Consider the following 10,177-nt stretch of genomic DNA (forward strand, 5'->3'; position numbering starts at 1 on the left):
CACTGAACTGCTTTCAAAAGCATTATATCATCTTTATTTTGTGTCATTTTGATTATATAAAGAAATAAGCAGCTTTGGATTTTAAATTTTTTCCCCCAATGTACCAACATGGTTATAATGGCTTTTTCTAGTTAATGAATCCTGTGGAACTTTTATTAAATGCCCTATTTCTCTTCTGTAATTATAGATAATGTAGTTAGTTATAAGATACTTGCTGTTATTCCTATTAAGCATGTGTGAATACTCTGCCAAATATTCAAGTATATGTCACTTAAAATGGTGAGCTCTAAGCACAATTTTTTTGTAAAAAAATGTAGTACATCTGTAGTGAATGTTTTTATTCCATTCTCATCAGACAGATAACTTTACAAAAGCTGAATTACAGAATAGAATAACTTATGTCATTTTTCCAACCTCCAACTCTACAGATTCAGTTAGATGGAGAAGGTTTTAGTAGGTGAACTTTACCAGGATCTAAATAATGTATACAGATTCTCATCTGTTTTTATATTATATGTATTTACACACACACACACACACACACACACACACACATTGTTAATTTGTCTTATGAGAAACATATATTTTCTGAAATAAATAGGTTAAAAACGACAGCAATTTTGTAAGCCATCTAGAGTTGCTTGACAGTGAGATGGTAGTGAGATATAAATGGTAAAAAATTCATCATAATCTATCAATTGGTTCAAAGTCAGTATCTTTCCACCTTCACTGAGTTAAATCTTTTTATTACATATTCCATAACTTTCCAACTGACAGAATTATTTTCAGAGGTATCAGTTTTTAGTATATTTAGATCTTAATAGGAGAAAATGGGCATTATTAGATTTGCTTTTAGGCTACACTCAACCAATATTGAAAACAAAAGAGCTGGAAGGAATGATTCAGTAATAAACACAATGTCATGGTTCCGATTAATGAGACAGATTAAAGAACATTCAGGCATTGTTTTTCTAAAAAGTCTATCTATAATAATGAGAACAAAGCATCAGCACTCATGGATGGGTGCCAGAATCTGAATTCTCCTCCCCTGAACACATTGTATCATATACAATTCCCTCCCCTAATTACACATGCAAAGTTTCACTACTAGCCAGCTTGTTTTATCTTGTGGATTAGTTCTTCTGCTTTGAGGGCAATGGATGGGTCCTCAAATCTCTCTCTCAGCCCTAGGAGGAAGAGGTGGAGGTCCTCCAATTCAGGTGCTTGCTCATTATATAAATTGTTTAACCATTCAGATGCTTCTCCCTCTAGGCTAGACGCAATCACATCGACCATAGCACCTGGGTCTGGGTAGAGATAGGCCCAGCAATTCAAATGAGAGCATACTTGGTTGAGGAAAAAAATCAGTTTCTGTGGGTCCCCATCGAAGGTTGCTCTGAAAGGTGGGGCTATTATTGGTTGCTGGGGCCCCCACTGCTGCAGGCCCCATCCTGGTTGTTGATTCAACAGCTGCTGGGCCCCCCACTGCTGCTGTCAGTTTAACCCCCATTGGTGCTGCTGTATGACCAGGGGTTGTATGTTCAGGCCCTGCTGCTGCCCCCTTTGCTGTGGTTGTCTGAGGGGAGGCTGCTGGGTCTCCCTCATTTGCGGGCTCCTCAGCGGTTGCTGTACATTTGGGGGTGGTGACCAATCTCCTTGCTGTGGTCAGCCTCCCACCAGCTTCTGATCTCCTAGATTCTGCACCACCCCAAGCTGTTGCAAGGTTTCTATTAGCTGTGGCAAGCTCAGAGGTTGTTGGCCTTTCACTTGCAGGGGTTCCCCAATCTCCCATTGCTGCAGAGGCCCTAGGCTGGGGTTCTCTGCCTCTGTGGGTCTGGAGGGCCTGGCAGGGGACTCCTGGGGCTGGCAGGCTGTCTGGTCTTCAGACAGGATTTTCCACTCGCCCAAATTCTCAGTGGCAGACGATCTGGTAGCTCTCCACCATTCTGCTTTTGAAGTCTTTGGCTGGGCAATCTTGAGGCGTCTGGAGTTTCCACTGGAGTGGTTCCAGCCTGACAACCAGATAAGCTCTCCCCACAACTGGGAAGTCTGCACAAACTCATCTTCCCACAGCATGCTGTCTGTTACTTCCTCCTATGAGGTGTCAGTAGCTGCCAGGTCACCATCATCAAGCAGTTTCCCTTTTCCCATGATGAAGATTTTTCCCTGAATCTTTGCCAGCTTCTCTCAAGGCTAGAGACAGAGGCTGGGGCTCAGGACCCCCAGGTTGTTTGAAAAGAAAGTAGATTCTGGCATGATGACATGGTTCTGATTAATGAGACAGATCAAAGAACATTCAGGCATTGTTTTCCTAAAAAGTCTATAATAATGAGAACGAAGCATCGGCACTCATGGATGGGTACCAGAATCTGAATTCTCCTCCCCTGAACACATGTATCATACACAATTCCCTCCCTTAATTACATGTCATAAATCACATTCTTCAATTAGTTCAACATGCAAAGTTTCACTTCCTTTCTGTAGCGTGCCATTCCTTATCTTATTAAAACAACTAGGTTAGCATTCTCCTCCCCCACCCCAGCTTCATTGATTCAAAGCAAAACAGTTTAAAGGAAAAGGCTGCCTCTTATATTGTCAGAGCAAAAACATCAAATGTTTGCAGCATTGACACACAACTTGTTAGCCAGATAACATTATGGGAAAAGCTGGTTTTTTTCTGAAATTTGTTGATGATATACTTACTCAGGGCCAACTTCTTCCAGCTTCTTTGTAGGGAACACAAGAATAGATGCTAAATGATTGAAAACAACTTTGCCTTTGAGCATATTCTGTTACATGCAGAGAATATCTGGTTTCTGATCATGAACAAAGATTTTCAGTTCCACATCAAATTTTGTTTCCCACAGTACTTTTCAGAGAAGTCTTTTGGTTTTCCTTTTTACACTTGAAAGTTAGGATTTATTTCTATATCTTTTCTCTTGGGGATCAGATTTTCCCTGTGTTTATGGATGATTGTTCTTACTTTCCAGTCACTGAGCTGGTTAAGTAACTAACATTGAGTTTAGCGGGTGTTCAAAAGAGGCATTCAATGATCTTGTTGCACCATTTTGGCATAATTTTCATGCATAATTTCATGGGAACAGGGATTTTATCACTGTTCTGCTCTGGGAAGAAAGTTCTTCATGTCTCTGGTAAGCACACATGACATAGAGATAAAAAAAATCAACCCAAATGCAAAAACAGACATTGGGATGATATTTGAGATGGAATTTCATTATTAGAAATGATCCTGGATCCTTTTTTAAAAAAAATCAACAATTTTGGGTGCCTGGGAAGAAAGTTCCTGATGCCAGTGACAAGCATGCTTGTCAGGGAGTGAACAAAAATTTCAATTTGAAAGAAAATATGGATGCTGGGAAGCAATTTCATGCTTAGAATTTCATGCTTAGAAATGTTCCTGGATTTTCTTTTTTAAAATTGACAATTTTGAGTCCCTGAGAAGAACTGGAGAACATGAGGAAATGGGATTGTTGTGGAGGGCTGATATCACTAGCTGTGTTCCAACAACTCACCTGCAAGGCCTTGTTTCATTCTGTGGTGGTGGTGGGTGCCCAAGCTTGGGTCCCTTCACATGACGATTACCACTGCCACCTCTTCAGGCTGCTCTAGGTGAGGGGCAAGCATTGTGCAGGTGCAGAATAGTGCTTTATCTCCTTGCCTTCCCATGGCTGTCAGCCAACTGAAGGAGCACACAGCTACTGCACAGAGCCAAACCTGATTCATTTCCCTCCCCCCAATACCTATTTACATTTGTACCAATAAAGAAGGCTATTTGTAGCTCAGAGTTGAAGTGACAGGCCCTTGATGCTCTCTGAGCTTGGTGATTTTCTTGCAGACATTTCATTATCCAAACTAGGTAACATCATCAGTTTGTGTAATGAAATTTTTGCAGCAAACCACCAAGTTCAGAGAGTACCAAGGATCCACCCCCCTTATTTATAATTGATTTTTAATTTCCAGTTGATCTCATGTGGCCTGGAATGGGGTAGCCAAATCACTGGATGTGGCCCGGAGGCCATAAAATGCCCAGGTCTGCCCTAAAGTAGCTAGTTCCTCACTGTTAGGGGTATGCAAAACATTTCATTTTGAAAAGTTTCAACTGCAAAACTTTGGGGAAAAAACTTCTGCATGTGAGGCTACCATTTCTAATCTTTTTTTCTTCTGTTATACTTAGTTTATTTTAATCACTATAATGTAAATAGCTTTCCTGCACAGCTATCAGTTGCATATACTGTTTTTTCACATGCTTATTCAGAATAAAGTCTTTTGAAAAAACTTGCTCCTCTCTACCTCAGCTCAAAAGCAAGTCTCACTAAATTGAATGCAGTATATTAGATTGGATCTTCCTTGCAATGAATTAAAGAACCTATTTGGTACACAAATTATTCAACATCATTTTTCTAAAGAAATGAATGATGGCAGCCCATTTTAACCAGAATATTAATATCAGTATTCATGGATCATTCTCTTTAATAATGCTACATGAAACTTGATTGAGTTTTTTCTCGAAAACATATTTTCTCGGCATTGTCTGCAGCTGTTCACAATGGATTTTGAAGATAACAAACTACTTTATAAAAGCTATATTTGAGCAATTATTATTTGTAAAACAATGCAGTTTTCAACAAATATATAGGCCATCTTTAAGTATTATAATGTAAAATGATATACATTTTTTAAAAATGTACCAGATGTCAATAATGTATACCTTTTATATATTAATGGTTAGCTAGTTTCCAGTCATCAGCCCTTCTTAAGTCAATGGCAGTGGAACATTGAAATGGATACTTTTAGCATGAAGAAGTGTTGAGCACATTAAATGAATAAAATTCACGTGAAAAAATAATTTTCATTTTTTTATTTTCAAAAGATATATAAATTCTCATGGATATTAGCCAAGATGAATAGATGTTCTGATGTTGATTGAGTTTAATGGTTTTATCATGCCTTATGCATACAAAGCCCTTTCAGAACTACAACACTTTTAGTCACAAAGAGCATGTGTATATGATTTGTGTGTGGGCATGCGTATGCACATGCACATACATACATACCCACACACTATGTATGTATGTATGTATGTATGTATGCATGTGTATGTATGTATGTACATATGTATGTATGTGTGCATGTATATGTATGTATGTATAATTTAAATAGCCTTTTTCAATGTTGTTGTTCTTAGTTGCGAAGTCGTGTCCGACCCATTGCGACTCCATGGACAACATTCCTCCAGGCCTTCCTGTCCTCTACCATCTTCTGGAGTCCATTTAAGCTCATGCCTAGTGCTTCAGTGACTCCATCCAGCCACCTCATTCTCTGTCGTCCCCTTCTTCTACTGTCCTTTCCCAGCTCTAGGCTCTTCTCCAGTGAGTCCTTCCTTCTCATTAGGTGGCCAAAGTATTTGAGTTTCAACTTCAGGATCTGGCCTTCTAAAGAGCAGTCTCCTCTAGGAGATCTCCTCTAGGACTGACCTTTTTCAATAGCTCCTGGCAATAAATTTTGCAATGTTTACCAAAGCTCTGATTCAAAGTCCTCCTCACACTGAATACTGGAAATCATTAGAGAAAAGAGCTGATTTATAAAAAAAAATGTTACAAGCCTCCCTTCTCATTATGCTTCTTCAGCATTGTGCCCACCTCTTGGTGACTTTACAGGCAAGTGCTCTCCAGGCTTACATTTCAGCATTTAAACATGACACCTAAATGGAGTCCAACTGAAGCTTTGGGCAGATTTTGTCTCTTTAGACATGAAAGAAATAAAGAGTAAGAAGTTACCTGAAGAGAACTTCCAGCTGTGATTGTGAATGAAGAAGTAGAAAGGTTTCAGCAGAGAGAGAAATAGCCTGTCACATCAAGTGCATGTCATTATGAAAACCTTTATGCAAAAAGTTATTTCATCTGTACAATATTCTCCTGACATATGTGACAGAATTGTGGTTTATGCCAGATGTCTTTTGGTATTCTATTAGTCAATTTTATGGCCTGATGATTTATGGAGGGGCTAGAGCAGGGGTGTCAAACTTGCAACATCACATGATGTGTCGCATCACATTGCGACTATTTTTCTATTGCTGGCAATGGGATGGGTGCGGTTTTGGCATGACACATCTGGCCCATGGGCCAGCAGTTTGACACCCCTGGGCTAGAGAAAAAGGAATATAAACAAAAGTTGATATTAAAGTAAACCAAACTAAGAAATCAGCATCATGTTAGTCAGTACTACATTTATTGTATCAGCTACAGTCATAGAATCTTGCAGATCTACAATGGGCTTGTCTGAGACATTCCTTCAAGTTACTTTCTGGGTCTGGTCTCAAGTGCCTCTTTTCTGATTGCTGCCTTGATAATGGCTCTTTTTCTTGTCTACCAAGGCCATTCCATCTGGGATCCTGGGGGAGATAAACACAAGACGTGAGGTCTTTTTGACTCAATTCAAATTGTATAAGACAGATAATATGCATATTGTTTTCTTCAGAGAAGTATTGGCAGCAAAGAATATATGTCAGAACCCATTCCTATTCCATTTCTACCTATCCCCTCTAACCCAAAAGCAAATATCACCTTTCCCTGGGTTCTGTCATACTCCCAGGGCAGGGGTCGGCAACCTAAAAAAGAAAAAGAGCCACTGGGAACCGGTTCCATCACAAATTAAAAAAAGAGGGAGCCGCGTGCGTGTGTCCATGCACGCGCATGCGCAAAAAGGTTTTTTGCGCATGCGCGAACGCACGCGGCTGCCATTTTTTTAAAAATGAGATGGAACCGGTTCCCGGTTGCCCGATGGCGACGGCCCGTCTGCAAAGAGCGGCGCCCCTGCCCATTCTGAGAGGTGCGCGCGCACCTCTCCGAACGACCGGAGTTGCGCGCGCACCTCCCCAAACCTTTGGGGAGGTGCGCGCGTACCTCCGTGCGAAGGGGCAGCGGCGCCGCTCTTTAAGGAAGCTGCCGAAAGCGTGGAGTTGTCGTTGTTGTTGTTTTCCCAGCAGTTACGTCCCCCAACTGTTGCAGCAGTACAAAGCCTGCCTTCCCGACCGACGACACGCGGCCGACGCCCCAAGGGACTTTAGCGAGGAAACTGAGGAAAGTTCGTTGCACGGCTGCCCCTCCCCCCACCCCCCGCCGGCCTCCTCTCCTCTCCTGCCGCTCGAGATGGGACGGGAAGCCCCGCCCGCTCAGCTTCTCAAACTTAATTTCCAACGGGCAACTTCGACTTCCACTTCGGGGGGGGGAAGCGCCCGGCCGAGTTTGCGCAGGGAGCCCGCCAGCGCGCGCTGCTGCGCACGAGTCTTTCCTCCCCCCTCCCCCCCCGCCACCACTCCCAACTCCCGCCCGTCTCGAGAGTCTATAGGCGGGGGAGTTTTCCAAGCGCCGGAAACTTGTCCGAAAGTTCCGAGAAGCAAAAAAAAAAAAAAACACAACCTCCCCCGCCCCACCCCGTTGCCAGCGGCGGCGTTTTTACGGGTTCGGCGTCGCTCGGAGTGAAGTGGCGTGAGGGAGTGAGTGAGGGAGGGGGCCATGTCCGGCGCCTCCAACGTAGCCGCTATGAAGAAAGTGGTGCAACAGCTGTGGCTCGAGGCCAGCGTGAGCCGCGTGAAGGTGAGCCCCGGAGTGGGGCGGAGACCCAAGGCCGCCCGCTCGCTCGCTCGCTCGCCGGCCCGTCGGAGCGCCTCGGCCGCCATTTGCGCACCTCAGGGGAGAAGGCTGCGTGGGCGCTCAGTTTACGGCAGTTTACGAAAGCGGCAGCTTCCTGAAAGAGCGGCACCGCTGCCCGTTCGCGCGGAGGTACGCGCGCACCTCCCCAAAGGTTTGGGGAGGTGCGCGCGCACCTCCGGTCGTTCGGAGAGGTGCGCGCGCACCTCTCGGAATGGGCAGGGGCGCCGCTCTTTGCGGAAGCTGCCGCGGCCCGTCTGCTAAGCTGCCGCTTTCGGCAGCTTCACAGACGGGCCGCGGCAGCTTCCTCAAAGAGCGGCACCGCTGCCCATTCGCGCGGAGGTACGCGCGCACCTCTCCAAAGGTTTGGGGAGGTGCGCGCGCACCTCCGCCCATTCGGGGAGGTGCGCGTGCACCTCTCCAAACGGGCGGTGCCACTCTCCATTTGGAGAGGTGCGCGCGCACCACTGCCCGTTGGAAGAGGTGCGCGCGCACCGGGCGGCTGGGAGCCGCAAGAGACGGCTCAAAGAATGTGCCCTCAGGTTCATTGCTTTTGCTTCCTCTATCCACTACAATGTAACCTTTTGCTTTTGTTTATTGCCTTTGCTTCCTCTATCTGCTACAATGTAACATCTTGCTCCCCTGTGCTCTCTCTCTCTCTCAGAATTTATTCCCTAAACTCTCAGTAAGAACAAGGGAAGGAATAAAGAATGTAACCTCCATGCCCGGTTTATTTCTACGATCCCAGAGGAAGGGGTGAAGAGCCGTCAACCATCGCTGTTTGATCTGGAGACGGGCCGATGTTATCTCCCCTTTTCCCATGATGAACCTAACACCTGGGGATTGGTTGTCCCACACCAGCTGGATAGACTATGGGGTGGGGTCTTGCTTGGGGATACCTTAACCTATCATTCTGCCCTGGAAATTTCAGATCCTGTCTATTATGCCTGCTATAAACTACTCTTAATAAAAGTTCCTGTTAGAAGAAATCGCTTCCAAGAGTTCTGCTTTCTTAAGATGTGGGATTGAAGTGGGTCCTGACAGAATACTTCTCAAACACACCTGCAAAAAAATGAGACTTTTAAATTTAAGAAAAATATATTATAAAATGGTGACAACATATTTTTTCTAAAAGACAAAAAAGGAAAAAAAAGTCACATTTTCCCTTCTAAAAGGAAATTTTCCTGGTGGGTAAGAGGAGAAGGGTAGGTATTGTATCCTTCCGATAAGGAAGCCAGGTCTTATTTTCTCTCTTCTTCTAGCCTCTGGGAGTTGATATTATTTTGATTTTCTGGATATTTGTATAAGTGGAACCTAATCCTAGATCTGTAAAATCAGGGGAGAAAAAAAAAGCTCTAAACTGTACAAACAGTCTCCCTGATAATCATTGACTAATGATTAACTAGATTAAAGGAAAATATTGAATATCTGCAAAGTTGTGATTCTTATAACTATTGACATAATAAATGCAAAATAGATATGTCAGATATTAATTGTAATTTAATTAGTCATTGAATTTCTACTCTGCCCATTTCACCTGACTCACTCTGGGTGATTTATGATAAAATGAAGTGTTAAGCCCTGGAAGAAATCAGTTTTCACTGACAAGAATTTCTCATAAATCTCATGTCTAATAATTTTGCAGGTAGTTGCTTCAACTGAAGATCTTGGAACGGTTTAAAATTTATCAACTCTGGTGATTTTTCCTTTTGAAGATTTTGAATCACTGCCGGGAAAGCTGAACTTGCTTGATTTGTTTGTTATTATCATTGCAACATAAAGTTCCCCAAATTCTCATGGTATCCTCTCTTAGCTGCCAAGATCATATTCTTATTCAGATAATATTTCCTCCTCATCAGTTCCCTAACAAAAAGCAAACCAACAAACAAAAATGAGGAAGAGATGGTAGCAGCTAGGAGAAAACTGCTGAGATAATCAAACTGCTGAAGTGAGTTTGGTGGTTCAGACATTGCGTAAGAGCCAGGGCTTTTTTTCTCATTGAACGCTCAGAACGGAGTTCCGGCACCTTTTTTGGATGGAACCTTGTAGGGTAGGCAAGGCATGTGTGACATGTATGACATGTGTGAGTTCCGGCACCTTTTTCTTTTACAAAAAAAAACACTGGTAAGAGCTATGAAGAGCTGGCTGCTCCTGGTTGCTCTTCATAGCTGCTAATGTCAAACTTAAACATACTAAAATCATAAGCACAATAAAATCCCTTCAGTACTAGGTACAGTTGTCAAATCTTGTAGGTCCTGGGAGAGATAAAACGTGTTTCCACTAACAATACATGATGTTGATATCTTTTTGATTCAATTCAAAATGTACAAGATAGATAATATATGTATTGGGTTTTTTTCCAGAGAAGTTAGATGGTATTGGCAGCAAAGAATACCTCTTATACAAACCTGTAAAAAGAATGAGACTTTTGAATTTAAGAAAATTGTATTATAAACTGGTAACTGGTGACATCATATTTTCTCTAAAAGACAAAAAAAATGGGGAAA

The sequence above is a fragment of the Vipera ursinii genome (assembly GCF_947247035.1).
Source record: "Vipera ursinii genome assembly, chromosome: 3".
Taxonomy (NCBI): Eukaryota; Metazoa; Chordata; class Lepidosauria; order Squamata; family Viperidae; genus Vipera; species Vipera ursinii.